The sequence below is a fragment of the Lissotriton helveticus genome, chromosome 6 (assembly GCF_964261635.1).
Source record: "Lissotriton helveticus chromosome 6, aLisHel1.1, whole genome shotgun sequence".
NCBI lineage: Eukaryota > Metazoa > Chordata > Amphibia > Caudata > Salamandridae > Lissotriton > Lissotriton helveticus.
In genome coordinates this window covers 1,946,200,340-1,946,213,669 of record NC_136067.1, presented here as the reverse complement: position 1 = coordinate 1,946,213,669, position 13,330 = coordinate 1,946,200,340, and the positions used below count along the sequence as shown (strand labels likewise).

General features: G+C 41.4%; 1 protein-coding gene and 1 long non-coding RNA gene across 4 annotated transcripts in view; one reads left to right on the top strand and one right to left on the bottom strand.

Moving 5' to 3' along the window:
• LOC144763913 (cysteine-rich secretory protein 2-like) overlaps positions 1 to 13,330 on the top strand; it is a 387,595-nt gene that overhangs the window by 85,700 nt on the left and 288,565 nt on the right. The window lies entirely within an intron of this gene.
• LOC144763914 (uncharacterized) overlaps positions 1 to 13,330 on the bottom strand; it is a 685,449-nt gene that overhangs the window by 533,690 nt on the left and 138,429 nt on the right. The window lies entirely within an intron of this gene.

The following is a 13,330-nucleotide window of genomic DNA, read 5'->3' as shown; positions in this document are numbered from 1 at the left end:
TCGATTACAACAATAAGAAAATACTAGTACTGCATTATTTGGGCAACACTCGGTCCCGAATAGTGACCCACTAGTATAGTAATACCATAAACAATCCGGTCCCTGTGTAAAGTGCTAGTGAAATCAAGTGATAAAAAACTAGGAAAGATGTGTAGTGATTAAAATAACTGGTTTAAATGAATGATAATGTCATTATTAAGAATAGGAAACTCCTATTCAGTCTTTTTCAATCTCATTTTGAAAGGTTTAACTAATATTGAGCAAGTCGACAGTGGATCAGGTTCTATAATAAAGGAGTCATTACAGGAACGTGTGCATGTCCTCTCTGTCATTAAGACCATGTGGAGATTTACTGTTTAAATTGAGGCTATATTTGGTTTCCATTTGTCTCAGAAGTTTGTCTCCGTCTCCTCCTCTTTTTTGTTCTGGTACTGTGTCAATGACAAAGTAGGAGAGACAATTTATATCCTTATTGTGTGTGTTCTTGAAATGTCTTGCAACTGGGTAGGCTGGGTCGCTATTTATGATGGCTCTAATGTGTTGCAATATTCTCACATGCACCTGGTTCTTGGTACTTCCCACGTACCGAAGTCCACAGGTGCATGTGAGGACATATACTGCATATTCTGTGCGGCAATCGTATTTGCCTTTAATTACCTGATCTTCAATTTTAAAAGGAGTGTTATATTTGGCAGTGTTAATGCCAAACTTGCAGGCCCTGCATGTGGTACATTTGAAAAATCCATTTTTAACTGGAAGCCAAGCACTTCCGACTGGAGCCCCAGTCACCGTATTATTCGTGAGGAGTGCGGCCATATTTTTCGCTTTTCTAAATGTAACATTAGGCCTGTAATTCACATTTCAATACACTATCAGTCAAGACAATGGGCCAATTCCTATTTAAAATTGAACGAAATTTATGTTCTTGTCTGCTGTACGTTACAATTAATCTCGGTGCCTCTCTTTTTTCAGTGATCGCACTTTCAGATTCAGTATTAATCGGTAATAAAGTGCTTCTAGGTCTCGCATTAGCTTTTTCGGTTGCTTTGGACAAGATGTTTTCTGTATACCCTCTACGTCTCATGCGCTCTATGCATTCATTTTTACATCTTTCAAATTCGTTATCAGTGCTGCATATGCCCTTGAGACGCAAAATTTCTCCATAGGGGATACTTGCAATTAAATGTCGTGGGTGCACACTGGAGGCATGTAGTATCGCGTTTCCTGCTGTAGGTTTTCTATACGCGGTGGTGACTAGTTTGTTACCTTTTACCTGTACCTGTACATCCAAAAATTGAATAGTGGTAGTGCTACAGTGTGAGGTGAAGTGCAGATTAAACACATTGTTATTCAATTTTTCCACAAATGCATTGGCACTTTCTATGTCACCCCTCCATATGACGAAAACATCATCAATAAATCTAAGCCAGGAAACGACTCTTTGATTGTAAAGTGTACTGTGCTCTCCCCTGAGGACCTGTCTTTCCCAGAACCCTACGTGCAGGCACGCATAGATCGGGGAAAAACAGGCCCCCATGGCCACACCCTGCTTCTGTCTGAATACGTTCTTTCCAAAAGAAAAATAGTTGTTATCGAGGCACCATCTAATTAAAGATACAAGCATCTTATTGTGTAAAGCATATTCTATTGGACGAGTGTTCAAAAAATGTTCCACCCCCAACATTCCACAATCGTGTTGTATGCTTGTATAAAGCGATTCAATGTCAAGAGTTAATAACAATAAATCGGGATTCCATGGCATGTTGTTGATATGATTTAGGAAGTCTCCTGTGTCTTTCAAATAAGACGGCATAGTTTTCACCAGGTCCTGAAGAAAGAAGTCAATATACTGCCCCACATGTTCCGCCATACTGTCAATCGCAGAAATTATTGGACGCCCGGGCACTGGATTAACCCCCTTATGCAGCTTGGGTAGAAGATATAAGAAGGGAATTTTTGGATGGGCAATGAATAAAAAGTTAAATTCCTCTTTGGTGATTAGTCCTTCATTGCGCCATTTTGATATTTTTTTTAATTTTTTTTATATATTGTCTTTGGCCTTAGCATAGTTTTTTAGGGTAGTTATTTCATAACATTCCCTATTTTCCAATTGTCTTTTAGCCTCAGTTTCATATTGGACTTTTGGCCACAGGACAATATTACCTCCTTTATCTGATTTTTTCACGATAACTTCGGGGTTTTTGGCTATCCTGGCCATGAGTTTATTAAATTCAATTTGATTTTGATTTATATGATGTTTCTTGCGGTTGATATATACATACATACTCCGTCCAGCGCCATTTTAGTAGTTTTCCTCCGTTATTTTTATTATACCTGTTACTTTCATTTTACCCTCCGCATATTTTCTCTGTGATTGATGAGATTTCCTGCCACAGACACCACAGTGTTTGTCCTTGGCCTCCGATCTTATCAGACTTGGTTACACGTATACCTAGAAACTAATTTGAAGGACGTGCTCTCTACGCATGCGCAGCCTTGTTTCCAAATGCACGTTTTTTTCTTTTTCTTCAAGTTCGCCAAGCAAACCTGTTATGGTTACTGTCTCTTTAATGGAACACTGTGTGTTCTACATCATTGATGGAGTGTTTACATTCTGAATACTGAGTCAGTTGCTGTGGCTTGCTGTTGATGGTTGTACTAATAAACCTGCTCTTCCAACTTAACCTGCTTAAGAGCTTTTATCACTGGTGACAAGGGTCAAGGCTTGATTGGGGACAAGCACCTACAACCATCAACTCCCCTACTATTGGAATTTAGATTTGGACTTGGATTTGGACAAACTTGGATTTTGGTTACTGAATACTGGGCACTGGATTGCACATTGGACACTGACACTGGATACTTGGACGTTTTGGATACCTTACAGACACTTTTATTTGGATTTATTGCTGTGTTATTTTGGATTGCTAACTTCACCTCCTTGGATTGTTTAAAATAGACATATAAGATTCTACTGACTGTTTATCTTTTGTCTATGGATAATACAGCATCCTTGGTTTACATGGGAATACTCTGATCTACTGCTGTCTTTGCGCTAATATTCCCAAGCAAACAACAAATTTCGGAAAACAGGTAATTGATTCACCTGTTCAGCTGTGACCGTTGCGCTTTGTTGTCCTTTGAACTGTCTCGTGTTGGGCATCGCGTGTGGTCAGGGCCGCGTGTGGCATCGCGTGTGACTTGCGCGTTCTCCAGCTGAGAGACATCCTGAGAGCTGAGACATTCTCCTTCGGTTTGTTTCTACGCGACGCGACGCGATGCTGGAGAACCTTCACGCACGCTACGTGTAGAGTCATCACGTTCCGACGCAAGCAACGTCATCACAGCGGCCATTTTGAATTGGTTTCTGAACTCTTCTCGCCGATGCGCACGGCAATCATAAATAAATCGTAAATCATACGTTCTTATATAGCGCCTTTTCACCGTAAGGTCTCAAGGCGCTTGCTTTGGGAACCCGTCCTGGCCTTTCCCTGCGAGATTACCCCTACTGGGCATCCCCAAGGAGAAGACCAGGCATCCCATCGCGGTGGGGCCATAGTGGAGATTAAGGAAGCTATTGCCCAGAGTTGCAGAGTGTGAACCCACGCTTCGAGTAGGCACCGAGGCGAGAATTATCAAGTCCGTGGACATTTTGAGCTCAAGACCCTGCCGCGTCCGGGATTGAACCCTGGTCCCGGGTCTGAACTCTGCATCAGGGACTGCCTCCTCTAACCGGTGAGCCACACTTCTCCACTGATTGCAATGCATTTTGTATTACCATAGTAACGCCGATGCGCACGGCAGCGCATTTTGGTTACCATAGCAACGCCGATACACACGGCAGTGTATCTTTGGGATTATCACATTGATGTGCAACACATTTTGATTACCTTATCAACGCCCATACACACGGCAGTGTATCTTTCGATTATCACAACGATGTGCAACGCATTTTGGCTACCATAACAATGCCGATACACTCGGCAGTGTGTCTTTGGATTATCACGTCGATGTGCACGACAACACATTAATATTATTTCATTTTGTTTGGATGTGAGTAACTAAATTTCATTTTTAACAAACAAGACACTTCTACCTTGTATTTAACTTTATTGTTTTTTCCTTTATATCAGATATTTATTCTTTTATTGTTACAACATGGCTACTTCTTCCAGCATGTCACAACCCCCACCATTTCTTTCTGAGGAGGGAGAACCCATTCTTCCTTGGAAAAGATGGCAACATCTTTTTGATTCTTATTTGGTGGCAATAGGTGGGGAAAAGTTCTCAGCTGCCAGAAAACAGGCAATTTTATTGCATAATTTAGGAGTTGAGGGTAGGCACACCTATGATAGCATGGACACTATACCAGTGGGTGGTGCTGATGGTGAACTTTCTGACATTTTTGAGATGTCTATGTCCATGCTAGAAAATTACTTTGGTCCTAGAATTAATGTTACCTTAGAACGCCACAGATTTTTCACTCGTGCACAAGGCCCTGTTGAACGTGTTGGTACATTTATAGCTGTTTTAAAGACTCTTGCACGCACGTGTGATTTTGGGGATTTAGCGGAATCACTGGTGAGAGATCAGCTTGTGAGGTGTACGAACAGCGCAAGAGTCCAAGAAAAGTTGTTATCTAAGAACCCATCTTTAAAAGAGGCTATGGACATTGTAGAAGGCATGGAGAATACCTCTACGTGGGTTAAAGAGATTAGAAAAAATAAAGAGGAAGCAACTCACACTGCTGTTGAGGTTAAAAAGAAAAATCAAGATGTTGTGCACAGATTAGAAGAAGATGAATTGCTAGAAGATTCACCTGATTCTATTGCTAAAGTTTCAGCTAATGTAAGAAACAAACTGCCCCAAAAGAATTTGTCATCTCAAAAGAGTTCTCAAGAGAGTCGTCCTTTGTTTAATAGAGAGACTTCCTTATCCAAAGAACGTGATTTTCGACAACAACGCTCATTTTCTAATCAAAGATTGCGTTGTTTCAGGTGTGGCAGTTTTTCTCACACTTCTAATTATCCAAACTGTTTTGCAAGAGATAGTATTTGTAACAATTGTGGGGGTAAGGGTCATTATGCTCGTGTTTGTAAATCCAACAAAAAGAAAGAATCTAATGAAAATGTATCTGATATTATACGCACTGTAGTTGTTTCAAATGTAAAAGATATTGGGGAGAGTGTTTATTCTGAAAAGATTGTTATGCCTTTTTGTAATATAGGTATTGACAAGTATATGTTCAAGCTTATGGCAGATTCAGGATCTCCTTTTACGTTGATAGGTAACAAAATTTGGGATGAAGTTGTTGGCCTAGAAAATGTTCAACTATTACCTCCAGATATTGCTCCTTTAAGTTATGGTCGTTCAAAAATAGACATCTTGGGATATACAGTGGCTAAGATTTCTTTCAGAGGTAAAGAAATCACCGGCAAAGTTTATGTAGCTGTGAGAGGAGACAATCTCCTTGGCTGGAAACACCAACATGATTTTGGTATAATCCTTAATCCCTGTGCTACAAATCCTCATGATCAAGTGTTTTTTTATGGAAGATTTAATTTCCTCTTCTCTTCCTCAAGGAGTTAGCACTGTATCTGATTTCAACAATATCTTTTCTGAATTTCCTAAAGTGTTCTCAGATACATTGGGTTGTGTAAAGGGATTTGAACACAAGATTGCTCTTAAAAAATCTGCTAAACCGTGTGTGCATAAAGTTCGGAAGGTCCCTAATATGATGGTTGAACCTTTGAGATTGGAGATTGAAAAGCTTTTGAAATTAGGGTTGATTGAAGAAATTGAGTCTTCAGAGTGGTTAAGTCCAATAGTTTTGGCACCCAAGGATGGTGGAAAAGCGGTAAGAATGTGTGTGGATTTGCGTGGGCTGAATGAATGTATTTGGGTTGATCGACAACCTCTGCCGAATATTTCTGAGTCTATTAGTATTTTGAAGGGAGCGAACATGTTTAGTGTTCTTGATCTCTCTTCTGCGTATCACCAAATTGTTTTACATCAAGAATCTAGACATTTAACATCTTTTGTTACACCCCTTGGTGCTTATCAGTTCTTGAGAATGCCCTTTGGGTTAGTCTCGGCTGCTGCTTGCTTTCAAAGGGTGATGAAAATGGTTCTTGGAGATCTACATAATGTTATGTTCTTCCAGGATGACATTTTGATGTATGGAGTGAATGCCAGGGAACATGATGCTGTCTTAAGATCGGTGTTAAATAGACTATCTGACAAGGGACTCACAGTTAAGAAAGAGAAATGCAAGATTGGGTTGGATTTAGTTACTTATCTTGGGCATGTAATCTCTGGGAAAGGGATACAACCGATGTTAGAATTGGCTGAGAGTATTGTTAAAGCACCAGCTCCAGAAGATAAAGATCAGGTCAAGTCTTTCTTGGGCATGGCGGAATTTTAGTCCAAATTTGTTAAAGGTTTCGCTAGCATTGTAGAGCCTATAGGATCTCTTTTTAAAAAAAGGTGTACGATTCACTTGGTCTAGTGATTGTGAAGAATGAAATTGGCAAAATGCCCACTTTGGGTCACTTTAATTCAAAACTGAAAACCATTGTCACTACTGATGCCAGCCTTAAAGGTCTTGGCGCGGTACTTTCTCAAATTGTGAATGGGGAGGAGGTTGTGGTAGCTTTTGCTTCAAGAGCTTTGAAAGATGCTGAATTGAATTATTCATGCATTGAAAGAGAGGCATTGGCTGTATTTTGGTCTATATATCATTTTAAGTTCTTTTTATGGGGCATTCCGTTTCTTGTGAGATCGGATCATCGCCCTCTTGTTCAGATATTCTCTTGTCACCAAAGTGATCATATGACGCCCAGATTGAAGAGATGGAGTGAAGGTCTACAGGAATGTAACTTTAGTGTACAGTATATTGCTGGTCAGAACAACAAGCCCGCAGACTGTTTATCAAGGTTGCCAATTGAAGGAAATTGTTTTTCAGGTAATCTGGAGTGCATAAATTGGGTACTGGAATCTTCTTTGTCTAAGGATGAATGGTCAAGTTGTGTTGATAATGACGTTGTTTTTCAATCCTTGAGAGATATCATCAGAAAAGGGTGGCCTAGGTATGATCAACTGGATTGTGAATTAAAGCCTTTTTGGACGGTCAGAAATGACTTGACATTTTGTCAAGGTAACTTGTTAAGAGGTGACAGACTAGTACCTCCAAATAATTTGCGTGAGAAAGTTGTCAATCTGGCTCATGAGGGCCATCTGGGGAGGAATCTTACCAAGGCTCGCATCAGAGAGAGATACTGGTGGCCTAGTATGGATCAGATGGTGGAAGCTGTTGTGAAAGATTGCCATTTGTGTGCTGCCAATGACAAATCACACACCACTAGTCATTCTCCTCTTTCTCCAGTAGAAGTTCCTGCCACGGTTTGGACAAAGGTGGGGTTGGACATAGCGGGTCCTTTTGAGCTCATGCCTTCACATGAGAGGTTTGTGGTACTGCTGGTGGATTACACTTCAAAGTGGGTGATTTCAAAATGCATGGGAATGGTGAATTCTAGAGCTATCATTGAGTTTCTTAAGGATGTATTTGTGTCAGAAGGTGTGCCTAAGTATGTGCTTACTGACAATGGGGTACAATTTACCTCCAATGAAATGGACTGTTTTCTTAAGGATCTTGGGATTGTTCACCAGAAGACCGCTCTTTATTCGCCTCAGGCGAACTGACTTACTGAGCAAATGAATAGGGTTGTTAAAAGTTGCGCGCAGAGGGCTTTGCAGTCTAACGTTTCTTTCAGTAGTGTGTTGAGGGAAACCTGGTGGGCGCATCGCACTGTTCCCAATGCTATCATGCAAAAGTCTCCCTTTGAAGCATTGAGGGGGGAGATTAGCTAATTCCAAACTCAACCCAGCTTGGCTTCCGGAGAGGGTTTGTGATGATAGTGTTGAAAGTGAATTGAGAAGAAGAGATGCGTTGGCTGAATATCAATGGAAGTATAAACAACGTTATGATGATAGGATGGCTGTCAAATTTAGGAAATGGACTATAGGGGATAGTGTTCTTGTGAAGAAGGCAAAATATGGACACAAGGGTACTTCCAATTTCAGTGGTCCTTTCATCATTACTGCTATTAGAAAAAATGTTGTGACTTTAGACAATGGCTGCACTTGGAACATGTCTAGATTAGCAAAGTGTACCGAGTTTAATAGTCATACTAATAGTGGTTCTGTGCCTTTTGATAATTCCAGTCATACCTGTACTTCTTCTAGCCAAAGTCAAGATGGTGTTCTTGATAGTTCAAGACCAGTTCCTAGGACACGACAAGTTCCCAGGAAATTTAATGATTACGTTCTGTATTAAGTTATTTGGTACGGTTTCTTTTATGCTGTATTATTTATCTGTATTAAGTTATTTTGTACAGATACAGATTCCTTTATGCTGTTTTTGTTTCTAAATCTTATTTATCTTTTCTTTTATATTGGTAAGGGGATGTGTTATGGTTACTGTCTCTTTAATGGAACACTGTGTGTTCTACATCATTGATGGAGTGTTTACATTCTGAATACTGAGTCAGTTGCTGTGGCTTGCTGTTGATGGTTGTACTAATACACCTGCTCTTACAACTTAACCTGCTTTAGAGCTTTTATCACAACCTCTCCTCATTTCAGGTATTAAATTTACCGCTTTCTTTTCCCGAATCGTGTGTGTCATTCGCTGCTATACTTTTGTAATATATTAATAAACATATTGTATTTATATTTATTTGAAATGTATTGTTGAGGCGCTAAACGTTGATTACAAACTCTGTCCACCGCCATTTTAGTAGTTTTCCTCCGTTATTTTTATTATACCTAAGCCACAACCATTACAATGCGTGTTCGTCAACACAAAAACATTATTAAGATTATGCGTTTATCATTCGTGGTAAATGCAAACTAGTTGTAAAAGCATGTGTGGTAATGCCATATGCATGCTAATGGCTTCGTGGTGACGATCAGGCTTTGTAATGGCTGTTTCCCCCAGGACACTGCAGAAACCGGGTCTGGGCGTGGTGGACTCCAGGGCACCAGGCGGAGGGCCACGCAGCCCCTCTCATACAATAGAGAAGTCTTTGTGGGGTTATTGTTTCCATGGTTTGAGGGGCGTCATTGAGGCGCACACACTTAATTTTGTAGTGGGGTAGGCATTGCATGGGGAAATGTCGCAAGAGGTTTGTAAATGTGGTACACATTGTTTCATATTAGTTTGATTTCTTTACCGTGTTGTAGTGTATCCAGAGAAAAATATAACTTAGTACTTTTCAATCCTAGTCTTGAACATCTTACTATAGTACTTCAACATTGTAAATATTATTTTTATTGTGGATTGTCACCCCCCACTTTATAATTTCTTGCTCAAAACTTTCTACACTGCAATGTTCTACATTCTCTTCCACATTTTCTTCATTAATGTCTCAGTTTCTGCACTGTCTTCCTGAGGACCAAAGTAACTAACCTGAATTTCATCACAAACATTTGTTACATCTGATACAGATCCACGCAAAAGAGCACTGTTCAACTTTTTTAACTTTAGTGCTGGACTTTTTGCATAATACAATGTTCTCAATAATTTCCTCATTTCAGAATGATGTACTGCTAATATCCTGAAATGGTGAAAAACACTTCGACATACTTTTTTAGAAAGACAAGCCAGAGAATGACCTTACAACCCAGCCTTTTCTCTCACTCTGCAAGGGTCTAGTCCTTGCAACATCTTAATCTTTTGTTTAACACTTTTCTTAGTATAGTTACGTAAGAAATTACGTAAAAATCAATAGATTCTTGCCGCACACTGCAAATACTACTACAATTCCAAGTGTACACTGGAGCTTTAGGACATCTCCCTAAAACTTCACCAGCTAACACCTCTTCTGCATTTCTAGGAACAATTTACTCTTTCTCAATAGGACATCCATTTTTAACCTCATAAGGACGACCACTAGTGTCAACTGCATGCAACAAATCATTACTCTGAAGATAAGTTTCTTCATTAAAAAAAGGCTCAGAACTTGAACTATGTTTCCATTCACCCCCAAAATCACAAAAATGACTTCTGTTAATTACTCTTCTGCATTTACTTTTGGCCTTCATTAAATGGATTGGCTTATCTAGTGATCTAATTCTATTGATTACTAAAATGAACAATTTTCTTTTTCATTCAAAAGCTTTCTCAACTACATTTTCTATACCTTTCTTCTTATAAAATACTTTGGTTTTCTTACATACCTTAATTTCTTTAATTAAATTTGAAACAAATCTATTATAAAACATTTTTTTCCTAATTTCCATAAATTGTTTTTTCCTCCTTTTACTATACACAGTTTTCCCTGCACTTGATTTTCCAGTAATTGTTCTTTTTATTTGTATTTTTCTTTTTCGTTGCAGATACACTAATAACATTTTTCTCTTTGTGCACACTACTCTTAGTCTTTAATATTTTCCTCAAAAAAGTGTTCCTTGTCTTACCAGGACTTTCTTTCTCTTTGTTAACATATTGCTCTTCATGTAAATCTTGTTGATGACTTCTCTTCAAATACACACCTTTCTTTCGTTGTTTCCGCTTTTGAAACTTAGTAGTCATCATACAGTTTTTACAGTATCGATAAACAGCATCTATAATAAAAAAATATATATAACATTACAAAAATAAATATATCAAATAATTCTATTATATTACTTACAAGAACAGAGGGAGGATTATGAGGACAAACGTGGGACTATAAAAATAAAAGGACTTACAACAAAAGAGGAAGGAGTATGAAACAAGGGAAAATATAACCAACAAGCATTTACAATGCAACGGTTTTGCCTTTGCTAAAGTTAGAGCTATTAGCATTGTAAATGACAAATTGTTTATTTATGTGTTGGTTTTGAAAACAGATAAATAAATGGCATTGTCATTTACAATGTCAATAGCTTAATCTAATAGTCCCTCATACAGAAGATGAAACAAAAATACTCCTGTGGCTGATCCAAGATGTGACTGACAATATTTCAAGCCAATGTCTGAAGGTTCTTGAACCAAAGAAGCCACAAGCAGAAGGAGGCTGAACCAAAGCCATAGGGAGTATGTATAGAATATATGTTCAGCATGAATGATAGAAGTGCCACTACACGTCATGCCCAATTAAAGTGTATTCTGTAGGTCAGTAGAACTTAATGGCCATGTACACCCCACCCCACCATGGGTCCTCCACTCCTCACCAAGTGACACCTTCTCCACACTCAGAAGACTTGCTAACCCCAAGGGCCTCTCGTTTGCAGCTGCAGAACTTCTGCTTGTATTTAAGGTGTTCCAACTCAGTGATACCTGCATCCGCCTTCCTCTTTCACCCATTGGGCTCCCACTGGCAACTACCAGCTACTGATTCAAATCAGGGGGTTTTAAGCACACACAAGAACTCTCGCGTAGACCCAGAGACCTGCACCATCACCTCTGCAGCTCGGCTTGTTCTCACAGAACCTGTGAGCCACAGTCACATACATGAAGCAGGTATCTGCTTGACAGCCAAGGGACACCTTTGGGACACCCCTGGCATGTGCTACGCTCAAGGGAAAACCACCATCGACCAGAGCCGAGCAGGCCTACCAGACACTAGTGACTACCGGGCAATGACACGAAGAAAGGCTGAGAAGATGTCCATCTCTACCCCATCTCCACCTAGACCCCTCATGTCATCAACTCCTAGAAGCAATCAGTTACTAGGCGTGACACTCACATGAGTCACTCATTGGGCGTGCTTCTCACGCTTGAGAGCAGTGCTAATCACTAGGGATGGCCCTCACACGAGTGCACCATTACTCTTTTCACACCTGAGCACTGCTCATCACTGGGCAGGATTTGAAACCCTCAAACCTCCCTCACTTTTGTCTGGAGAACTTTATGTTCTAGTTTACACCCCCTCACCTCTGGAATCTTCCATGTACACTCGCAGAAGCCACGCGCTCCTTCTTATGAGGAAAAACAAAGCGTATCACTTTCTCTCCCTCAACCATGTAAAATGTACATTATTTACGAAGAGGACTTGCACTTTTTGAGGCCCTGGAGAGCGTAGTCTCGGCTTCCCCAGTTGAGCAAGTTGTGTGATTTGGACCAAACAGATTTACGGCTCTGCACACCAGTTGTCCTGGTAAAACGGGGTGCACTTGGAAACGAGCTACAGCAGTCACATTTATGCATGCTAAAATACTGTCAACATCAGTTGTTTTATTCCATTCTTTGGTCCATAACATGACTACACTGAGCTGGGCTCAGGTAGATTAACAACTGTCATTTACAGTGGCTCGAAGCAGGAATGCTACACTAAGTTACCATTGCCCTGGGTGCCTGCCTATGTTGCCCAAGTGTACACTCTCTTGTTCCTTACCACTTTCCTCCTCACCCTCCACCTTAGCCAGCCACATTTCACTGACTGGCCTGAGTCACGAAGGAAAAAACACGAACCAAGCACTTTCAAGCCCGGAGAAAATAAAGCTCACCTCGCCCTCTAAACAAAACATGCAAGAGAGAGCGAAGGAAGACCCCCGCAGCCCCCAGCTACAGACAGTGCTCAAGGGAGAGCACCACGAACGGGGGCCGGTGTCCCCTGCGACCACCAGCTGGGATCCGAGGCGCTGGAGGGTTTCTGCTGCAAGCATGGCTCTCCTCCTGTCACCCACCCGCAGGCAGGCTTTGGGGGCTGCTCTCGGAGGTGAGGAGTTAGCAGTCACGTCTCCTGTGAGACACACAACGTCCACTGCAGACAGACGTCGCTGGGATCCCTGGCACGTCTCCTGTGAGACACACAACACTCTCTTCCTCTGTAGACAGAGGCCCCTGGGATCCCTGGCACGTCTCCTGTGAGACACACAACACTCCCGCTGGGATCCCTGGCACGTCTCCTGTGAGACACACAACACTCCCGCTGGGATCCCTGGCACGTCTCCTGTGAGAGACACAACTTCCACTGCAGACAGAGGCCGCTGGGATCCCTGGCACGTCTCCTGCGAGACACACAACACTCTCCTCCACTGCAGACAGAGGCCGCTGGATCCCACCGCCGGGGGGCCGAGGGATTATCCCAAGGGGCCCTGTCCTCGGTTTGACTTCCCTTCATCCGCGCCGTGTTTGTGTTTCCTTCCCGTGGCCCGGCTGGCCTTCTTTCTCTCTACACTCGGAGCAGACGGTGGGGGTGGCAGCGACGGCCCCCCGGGGCTGACTTTACCACCTATCCTCCGAGGCTCGGGTGTGAGGTCAAATGAGGTGTGTTGTATTCTTACATTTGCATTCCCCACCCTAACAGTGACATCAACCTCGGCAAACTCGCTCATCTCAGCC